Source organism: Gavialis gangeticus, unplaced genomic scaffold (genome assembly GCF_001723915.1).
Source record: "Gavialis gangeticus isolate Ggan-Ray unplaced genomic scaffold, GavGan_comp1, whole genome shotgun sequence".
In the NCBI taxonomy this organism is placed as follows: domain Eukaryota; kingdom Metazoa; phylum Chordata; order Crocodylia; family Gavialidae; genus Gavialis; species Gavialis gangeticus.
This window is the reverse complement of record NW_017729032.1, coordinates 255,832,282-255,840,827: the sequence shown is the minus strand read 5'-3', so window position 1 is coordinate 255,840,827 and position 8,546 is coordinate 255,832,282. Positions and strand designations below refer to the sequence as shown.

Genomic DNA, 8,546 nt, shown 5'->3' with positions numbered 1-8,546 from the left:
CTGGGGCTCCCCCGACTTGCGTTGCAGCCGCGCCCGCGGGGCGATGGGCAGAGCTCCCTTGCGCTGCCTTTTGTCTGCGGGGCTTCTCTCCGCCTCGGTGGGCTGCTCGGATGCAGCGCGTGGACAACGTCCCTGTGTGTCCCGGGGCTGAGTGCTGCCCTGTCCCCGTCTGCCACCCCCGGCGCGGGGATGCTTTGCTGGGCAGCCCCCTGTTGTGCCCGGCTCTGTTTAGGGGGGTTGGATGAAAAGCCCCTCAACTTCCTCCAGCCCCTTTCACTCCGGTCCTGGCCCCTTTTCTCATCCTTCCCTCAACGCGAACAAAGCTTTTTCTTCCCTCTCCCTCTGCCCTCCTTGTAGAGGGTTTGTGCCCCAGCAGGCAGGGATGCTGCCCGCAGGGGATGGAGACTGCACCGCCTGGCTGGGCAGAGGAGGAGGAGGGCATGGGAAGGAAGGAAATGGTCTCTTAACCAAGCGGCGCGAGGCTAAGTCAGCGGCTCTTTGTCTGAGCTGTGCCTTGTCCAGTTTCCTCCTGTGCGGCCGTCATCCTAGCGTGCCTGCCTGGCTTGTGGGGGAAGCGGCACGCGAGCCCTTCCATCTGGGCACGGCCGACGCGTGACAGTGGGAGTCCAGTAGGAAAAGTGATGGCCTTGAATTCACTGGCGGGTTCAAGCCGGATCCCCGCTGACGGATTGCCAACTCTTGTGGTTGTGCTAGTGGTGGAGGCTGTGGCCAAGTGAGGATCCTAAATTGTCCCCTTCAGATTCAGCCTCAGCAACAAACTGTGTTTCGAGGCCACCCTCCCCCCCGCAGCCACAAGAGTCTCCAAGTGGCAGTGGGAGCGTGAGATGGAAAACTGGCTGGCTTGCTTTTGTCTCCTTCCACCACAAAATGCGCTCAGAAATTTCCCCACCGCAAAATGCTCTGAGAAATTTCCCTAGGGCTATGACCCTGGGGGGTTCAGGCATGCAGACAACACTTTTACAGGGAGTCAGGAAACCAAATTTCTGGTTTGGTTCTGCTGTTGGACTCATGCATGGGCTTGGGTGAATCACTTCAGTGCTCCCTTCCTATTTGCCTGCTGTGTCCGTGCTCTTTGACTAGCCCCCCAGTTAGATATATTCCTGCTTCTCAAAGGCATTTGTGTAGAGATATTGATGCCCAGAACGTGGGCAAACATGTAATGCTCTTTTAGTGATATCCTCTTGTATTTTGGGAGGAGGAGGTAAGGAGGCAGAGAGGCAGTTTTGCCTGTTTCCAAACTTGGCGGTTACTTAACCCTTTCTCAAGGTCCCCATCCCCTTCTGCGCAGGCATCGCACCAGTCTGGGAGAGAAGGAATGCCACTGACTGAGCCACACAGTAGAGCAGGCAAGGAGGATGGGTTTGGCTGTGTTCGAAAGCAATGATAGGGAAGAGGGAAAAAAGGCAAGAATGGAGTAGCTTTTGTTCTTAGGGTGGAGAAAGAGAATTTTCCTAAAGATGTAGTGAAAAAAACAATAGGAATTGGTAAAGTCCTGTTTTTGTGGGGACAGGAGAACAGGTGCTGAAAATAGCACCATCACCAGACTTGCAAACTTGAATGGTGACCTTGCCAGTAGCAACCAATTTACAGCCCCCTTCCTTTTTTTAAGTGACCATTTGCATTAACATAATGGGCTTAAACATATATAGCTGAAGTCTGTGTTCAGGGCTGGCCTTATGGGTGGGCAATGAAGGCACCGTGGTCGGGGGACAGCATGCTTACAGGCATGCATGCATACATGCATGTCTGTACGTGTAAGCAGCAGCACTTTTCCCTTGCCCCACTCCACCCTGGCCGATCCCCGCCCCAAACAGGAGGAGTAGTGCCCAACCCAGCCCACTCCCTGTCTCCAGCTGCTGCTCAGGAAGAACTGGGATGGATGCATACAGGCAGGGTGGCACCTGCTCTAGTCCACCCACCTTGCTCCTGCACAGTGGCAGCAGTGTCTGCCTGGCACACTGCACTGGTCTGGTTCCCTGCCGGATTGTGCTCTGTACCCCCGCCAACCTGCCTCTGCTTTTGCCTGCTGCTAGCTTTGAGGTGGGGGAGATGCCAAAATACAAATTTGCCCAGGGTGCTATTTTCTTTAAGGCTTGCCCTGTCTGTATCTGCCTTTTTCCCAGACCCGAGGAAAGGTGTTTTGTGCCTGAGAGCTTGTCTAACCTCTTGCCTGACTCTGCAGTGGGTCCAGCAAAGGGTATGATCAAACCAATCTTGCTTCCTTCATTGAAGGGGAAGTAGGGTGCATGATGGTCATCAGCACCACCAGAAGAGGAAGTAGGGTGCAATATGGTCATCAGCACTGAAGAACGCAAGGGAACATAAAACCAAGGATGAGCTCAGTTTTTGATCTGTTGAGCTGGTGTTGAGTGGAACTCCCAGGATAGTGTGTGAAAGAGGAAACCGTGATGGTGGCTAGAGATGTAATTCAAACTAATGGGTGAATCAGTGGACCATGAATCAAGAGGCCAAGGTTTTGTTTTACTTCTGCCAGTGACCTGTTCTGTGATGCTTAGCAAATCACTCCTTCCAGCTGTTTGTATTTCTTTTTCACTTAGATTGCAGGTTGTCTGGGACAAGGGCTGTCTCATGTGTGTTCAAATAATATCTGGCACAGTAGGTCTCAGGTTTTGGTGCCTCTAGATGCTAATATAGTACAAACAGCTAATGAGGATGAATTACAGGATGGGTCTTTAGAAGTGATGAGATTATCCAAGGAAAAGGCATAGGATTGGATTGCTGAGAGAACAACTGTAGGATTAAGGGACCACAGAAATCATGTAAAAAAAGCAGATCCAGAACAATAACCAGATGGACTGTGGGAAAAGTAGTGGAAGGATCAAGGGAGAATAAGATGGAGGCTTTAGATTTGGTTATGATGAAATGGCCAGAGAGAAACAATTTGCATTAATGGTGTGAAGACAGCCTTATTCATTGCAAATGCCATTTGAAAAGAAATTGTGATTTAGGGAGGGTGTACTCCAGCCAAATTAGAACAGGAGTCAGAAAGGGGATGATATGGAGTGTTAAAGATACTGCTGAATTCTGTGAAGGAGAAGTTGGCCATGGCCAGATGAGTAGGGGCTTTCAGGGTTAGTGCCATAAGCAGCTGCATGTGGGAAATGTTAAAACGTGCACTGCAGTTTTACAGCGTGGGGCCAAAATTTGCTACTGGGCAATCTTGATAGCAAAACAACAACAGGAAAAAATTTGTCACGGTGCTTGTGACAGGAGCATGTGCCCAGCCACACGGAGTCTTGGTTCTCCAGGAAGATGCTCTGACTGCTGGCCGGAGCATCTCAACTCCTTCAGTTGTGCCCTGGCTTCTCCAGCATGCCAGGAATTGGGAGGAGCTGGGCAAGGGAAGTTTTCCTAAAGCAGGACAGTTTGTTCCTCCACATAGTGCATGTGCAGGAGCATGCACTGAGGCAAAAAGTAGTGGCACAAAGCTGGGCTGTTACTATTTTTGCTGCTGCAAGCACACATCCCTGCACATCTGGACATGGCAATTGAGCGCAACCTGAGGAGCTGGGGTATTGGTTCGAAAGGAAGCCAAGTGTTGGTTGGATGTAGAAGGCAAAGTCAGAGCTTGGGCTAACAGAATAAAGTATGAAGAATGGCCAAGGCAAGTTCCATCTATCTCATCCACTTGAAGATCCTGAGAACAGGGAATAGAAGGTGGAGATATGTGCTGTTGGCAGTGGCCCTGTATAATTTCTACACTGTTTATCTTATGCCAATTGTCATACCATTTTAATTTTTCAGGACAAATTGCTACTTCTACTGTATAGTAAATGGTGGTATATATAGGACATCTATCAGCAAACCAATAATGTCTCTAGTTAAACATCTCTAAATTGAGACCCTGTACAATGGGATTCAGTCTAGGTGTTGCTGGACTGTGCTGTGGTTATGGCAGAATTGTATCATAGTTAAGGATTATAGTAGTTAACAATATGCCACCTGCCAGTTTTGAGCCACTTCAACTGCCTGTGTTACTTTTTCTTGTAAAGCATTTTTGATGAGGAACATTTAGTGTGGAACTGTGTAGGCTCATTTAAAATACAAGAAAATGAAGATGTTTGGGGTAGGGGTAGGAGTAGGGATGCTCAGCAATAAGGGACAAGTGGCACAGAAAGGCAAAAATGAAGAGAAATGGATAAAAGAAACAAAGGAGACAGATTGCCTCAGAATAAATGGGTGCTGAAGAACACTGCTAAATAAAAGTGACATACATGGACTGTCAGTGAAAGAAACAGAATTAAAGAGAACTAGATCAAGGCTAAATAGATCATAAGACATAGTGGAAAGACAGGAAAAATAGGAAAGTATAGGAGGAAAGAAATGTGAGAGCAGCAACCCGTTGAAGCTGTTCTGGTTCACTAATACATTCTGGGCCTTATTCATCTTCTTTGTGTGGCAAACTCTCATTAAATTTGGTAGGTGCACAGCCCCTGAGGCAAGTTTATTATGTCAGTTAAAATAGGATGTGATAGGAGAACTGTTAGTTAAAATAGGATGTGATAGGAGAACTTTTTTACTTTTACTTTTTCTTTGTGATTTTTTCCACTCTTTCATGATGAATAACTAGCTACATTTTTTCCAATTTTTCCACCCATCTAAGCTTACTTTAAAAGTATCAGGAATATCTTCTTAGTCTTACCTTTCCCTGTTTATGGAGTCAGATTAATGTAAATTCAACCTATTTTGTGTTCACATAACCACACAGGCAGGTATGTGTTTGTTTGTTTTGTGACAATTTACAGGTATGGATTTAAAGTGACTTAGACCAGCTAACACAATGGATGCTGAGTATATTTTTAAGCCCTAATTTACAATTTTTTGAACATATCCAAAGCTTTAACAAAATACTTTTAAATGTGTAGTAGTGTGCTATTGGAATGGGATAAGAAAGTCGCAATGAAAATGATGAGTTCTTAGTTTTAGCAAACAAGTGGCTATTAACCACTTCCAAAATGGAAAAGAAGAATAAAACTAAAGTTAGGCACAACTTTTCCCTCTTCTTCATTCCTATGTTTGTTTTGTGATTAATTGGAGTTGTTTGTGCGGGAAAAGAGTGTTTTACTCTGGTGGTAGTGTGTGTGTATTTGTGTATAATAAATTAACTATATTCTGGTCACACAAAGTTTCTATCTAATTACTTAAAATAGGACAGAGAAAACAACAGTTTGCACATCTCCAAATTAAGGACGAAATAAAATCTGTTGTTAGATAATGCTATTTCATAGTTTCAGAGTTGTTAGGGGCTGGAAGGGACCTTACAGATGATTGGGTCCAGCCCTGCTGCCAGGGCCAGGATCAGGGGCCCAAGGCAGAGTCACAATCTGCTCTCCACGTGTCCCTGCCTGTTGCAGGAACGCGAGAGGACTAAATTGCGGATCACGGCTCAGCCCCATGCTATCACAGCTACCATTGCCCAGCCTACTCCTAGATGTCACTCCCCATCCATCCATGGCCTCATCCCATCTGTCTGGCTAAGTTTACTCTGCTAGCAGGTATCCCGGCCAGTGTCCATGGAGACCCTGCTCCATCCTGTACCCCCAGTGGCGGGTTTAGGGTGGATGACCCCAGGACCGGATAGGATAAATTGCCCCCCTGCTGCATCAGGCCAGGTCAGCAGCCCCACTTCCCACCCCTTCCTCCCACTGGCCTGCAACAGCTCACCAAAAGTCCTTAAGTGCCCCTTCAACCCAAATAATTGCCCAGTCCTAATCTATTGATATATACTGGTTAGAAGATGCTTAAGTTGTAACTTTTTTCCCCATGAATACCTCTAATTACACAGTAAATCTTGAACTTATTGCCACCAGCAATTTTCATTTGAACACACTTGGCAAACAATTTTCTCTTATGTCAACTTTTAAATATCTCAATTTATGATCAGTGAACCATAATACCCACATGGAAATGCCTGTTTTCCTTTTCCAATATGTAGCTGAAACTGTCAATTTACGTGGGACATGTGGTTTGTGTTTGTTAAGTCTGCCAGAAATAGCAGAAATAACCAATATGACAACAGTCACAGCATCCTTGTAAAGTAGCATAAGCATATATATATATCGGTGGGCAATATATATTTGTTTCCTTTTGAAGTAGTTTAGCTCTGGTGTTTAATATTTGGGTACTTTCTTGAAATAGCTGAATGAATTAAATGACAGTAGCCAGTAAGTTTATTTATTTAAGCAGCTGAGCCTGCTTGAAAAGATTTGATGTTGCTTTATGGTACTCTAGTGCTCTCCCTTCAATATCCCACATGATATTTCCTAAGAGGAAAAGATAAATTGTAAGAGGGTTTCCTCTGCCACTCCCTTTTCCACAGCAGGAAATACACAGGATTTCAAGGGAGGGGCTCTGCAGCGCATGCATGAGATTTGCCACACACATAGCCAAGTGGATTTTGAATTTAACGCATGGGGAAAGGGAGAAAAGAGTTAATCTGGTGTTCTTGAAAAATGTCAAATTGTTGGGTTTGGAGACCAAAATCTTTTTTATCAATGTAATTAAATTAAACCTTCTGTTCATTAGCATAGAAGAAAAGCATACCATCGTAGCATAGGCAGCTAAGGACTGAGCATGTGCCAGGCAGTTTTGATATCTGATAATCTGACGTAGCTCAAGGTTGTAATCTATTGTGTTTAGGAGGAAAAGGGTGAAGTGTGTAGTCTGATTTTTTTAGATAAGCCTTGCAGTTTTTCCCAATTTTCTGCAAAGGTAGTCACAAATCTTTGCTCAAGCTGTAGGTGGTGTTTTGGCCCTACAATAGTATCCAAACACAGTATGTTGACCTGGTTATGGGGAGTTTATTGTGTGCACACATTGGTTTGTTTTACTGTAGGCTGTAAAGGAAAAAGAAAAACAGTGAAGGGAGGAAGAATAAGGAAGTATTCATTCCTGAGTAAACCCTAGAGGATTCTTGCAGGACAATCAGACCACATGCTCACAGGACCCTGGTCTGGTCACCTGCTGAGCCTAGTAGACTAAGTGTGTGTAGAAGGCCTGGAGCCTAAGACGGACAAGAACAAAGCAACTCTGGCTGGTTTAAAAGGGACTTTATTGCTATTACTCATGTTTATTACAGTAGTGCATAAGAGCTAAACAACAATGGGGCCCCTTGTGCCTAGGCACTGTACAAGCACAGAATAGTAGATACTGTGTGCACTGCAGATTTTACAAGATATCCATGTATGGAAGAAAGAAGTAAGATACATATGTAGAGGAAATAGCTTGTTGGCAACAAATGTCAGGAGTTCCATTAGTTTGAAGAGTTAAGTGATGTTTAGTTAGAAGTGGGAAAGGGAAATAGGAAGAAAAGAGAAGATTGAGTGGATAAGGAGGGCAGTAGAGAGGAAAAGAAACTGAAGTGAGAGATGCAAAGTGAAGCTGAGGTGAACAGACTGAGGAGAAACAGGAGGGGAAAAGGTTGGCCCATCACCATGTGGCAGGCAAAGTTAATTCAGCCTGTGCAAGGATTCTTGAATATCCCAAGGTCTCTGGCTCAGCTGTACCTGCAACTGTTCCTACTCACTGGAGTTACTGGCGAGTTCCTTTCTGTCCTTTCTCCCCACAGCCACATAGTTGGGAGTAGGAACACCGCGTGAGCCAATGAGCCCTCTGAGTTTGTTAGGGTCCTCTTTGCACTCTTCTGGACACAGGGAGGTCTGGGGGAAGGAAGGGTTTCCCTAGCTGTGTTCTCGTTTACCTCTCCTACCCTAGTGCAGTTGCAATCTTTTCTTTGGATACTTCTGCAGTCATTCTTTCCAGATCAATTCAAGTAGTGAAGAGGTAATTGGAAGTACCAGAGAGATACCAAGTTGGGTGTCTGCAGAGTTTAGGCCTGCCAAGACTGCCCAATTCATTGGGGATGGTGATCCATTAGTTAGGAAAGGCACATGTATACTGTTTGTTTTAAAATCTTCTTTTCTCCAAGTGTTTTGTTCCTGCTGTTAAATAACTATATGGTTGAAGTCTGGTTGCTTTGTACACCATTTATTTTGGGGGCAGAATCCATAATGCTTAGCCTAAGTGCAGACTGTGAGAAAGCCCAAGGCTGAATCAGTTCAATATTTGCAGGGTAGCCTAAGCTGCATAGATTGAAGCAATAAGCAGGTAAACAAACATTCACTTTTAATGCCAGAAATGCGGCCACATGTCTGCAGTGACCCAGGCCAGAAGTTGGAGGGATGGTGTTAGAGCATACCTCCCTGCTTGGCTGGAGCAGAGCCAAGCCTAGCCTGCCCACGCAGCAGGGGGTGGGGTGTGGGTTTGCAGAGGAGGTGCAAAGCATCTTGGGATGCTGGGGGGGACTGTGAGTTAACTTGACACTGGAGGTGATCTGGGACAGAAGTTCATAGATTCATAGATTCATAGATTCATAGATTAAGGGTCGGAAGGGACCTAGTAGATCTTCTAGCCCGACCCCCCGCCAGGGCGGGAGAACAACAAAAACCCCAAAAAGAGAAATGGGACTCAAACGAGTCCAGCTAGGTGGGCATCCAGCCTCTTCT

At 45.6% G+C, this 8,546-nt stretch overlaps 1 protein-coding gene across 5 annotated transcripts in view; it reads left to right on the top strand.

Annotated features, from left to right (window-relative positions):
* The first annotated feature begins 380 nt into the window (after positions 1–380).
* PHLDB2 (pleckstrin homology like domain family B member 2) overlaps positions 381–8,546 on the top strand; it is a 119,922-nt gene continuing 111,756 nt past the window's right edge. For 3 of the 5 annotated variants that reach the window (XM_019525766.1, XM_019525767.1, XM_019525764.1), the window contains exon 1: positions 381–629. The gene's annotated coding sequence lies outside the window, so the exon portion shown is untranslated. The remainder of the gene's footprint in view (positions 630–8,546) is intronic. The other 2 variants (XM_019525768.1, XM_019525765.1) reach the window with 1 other exon arrangement.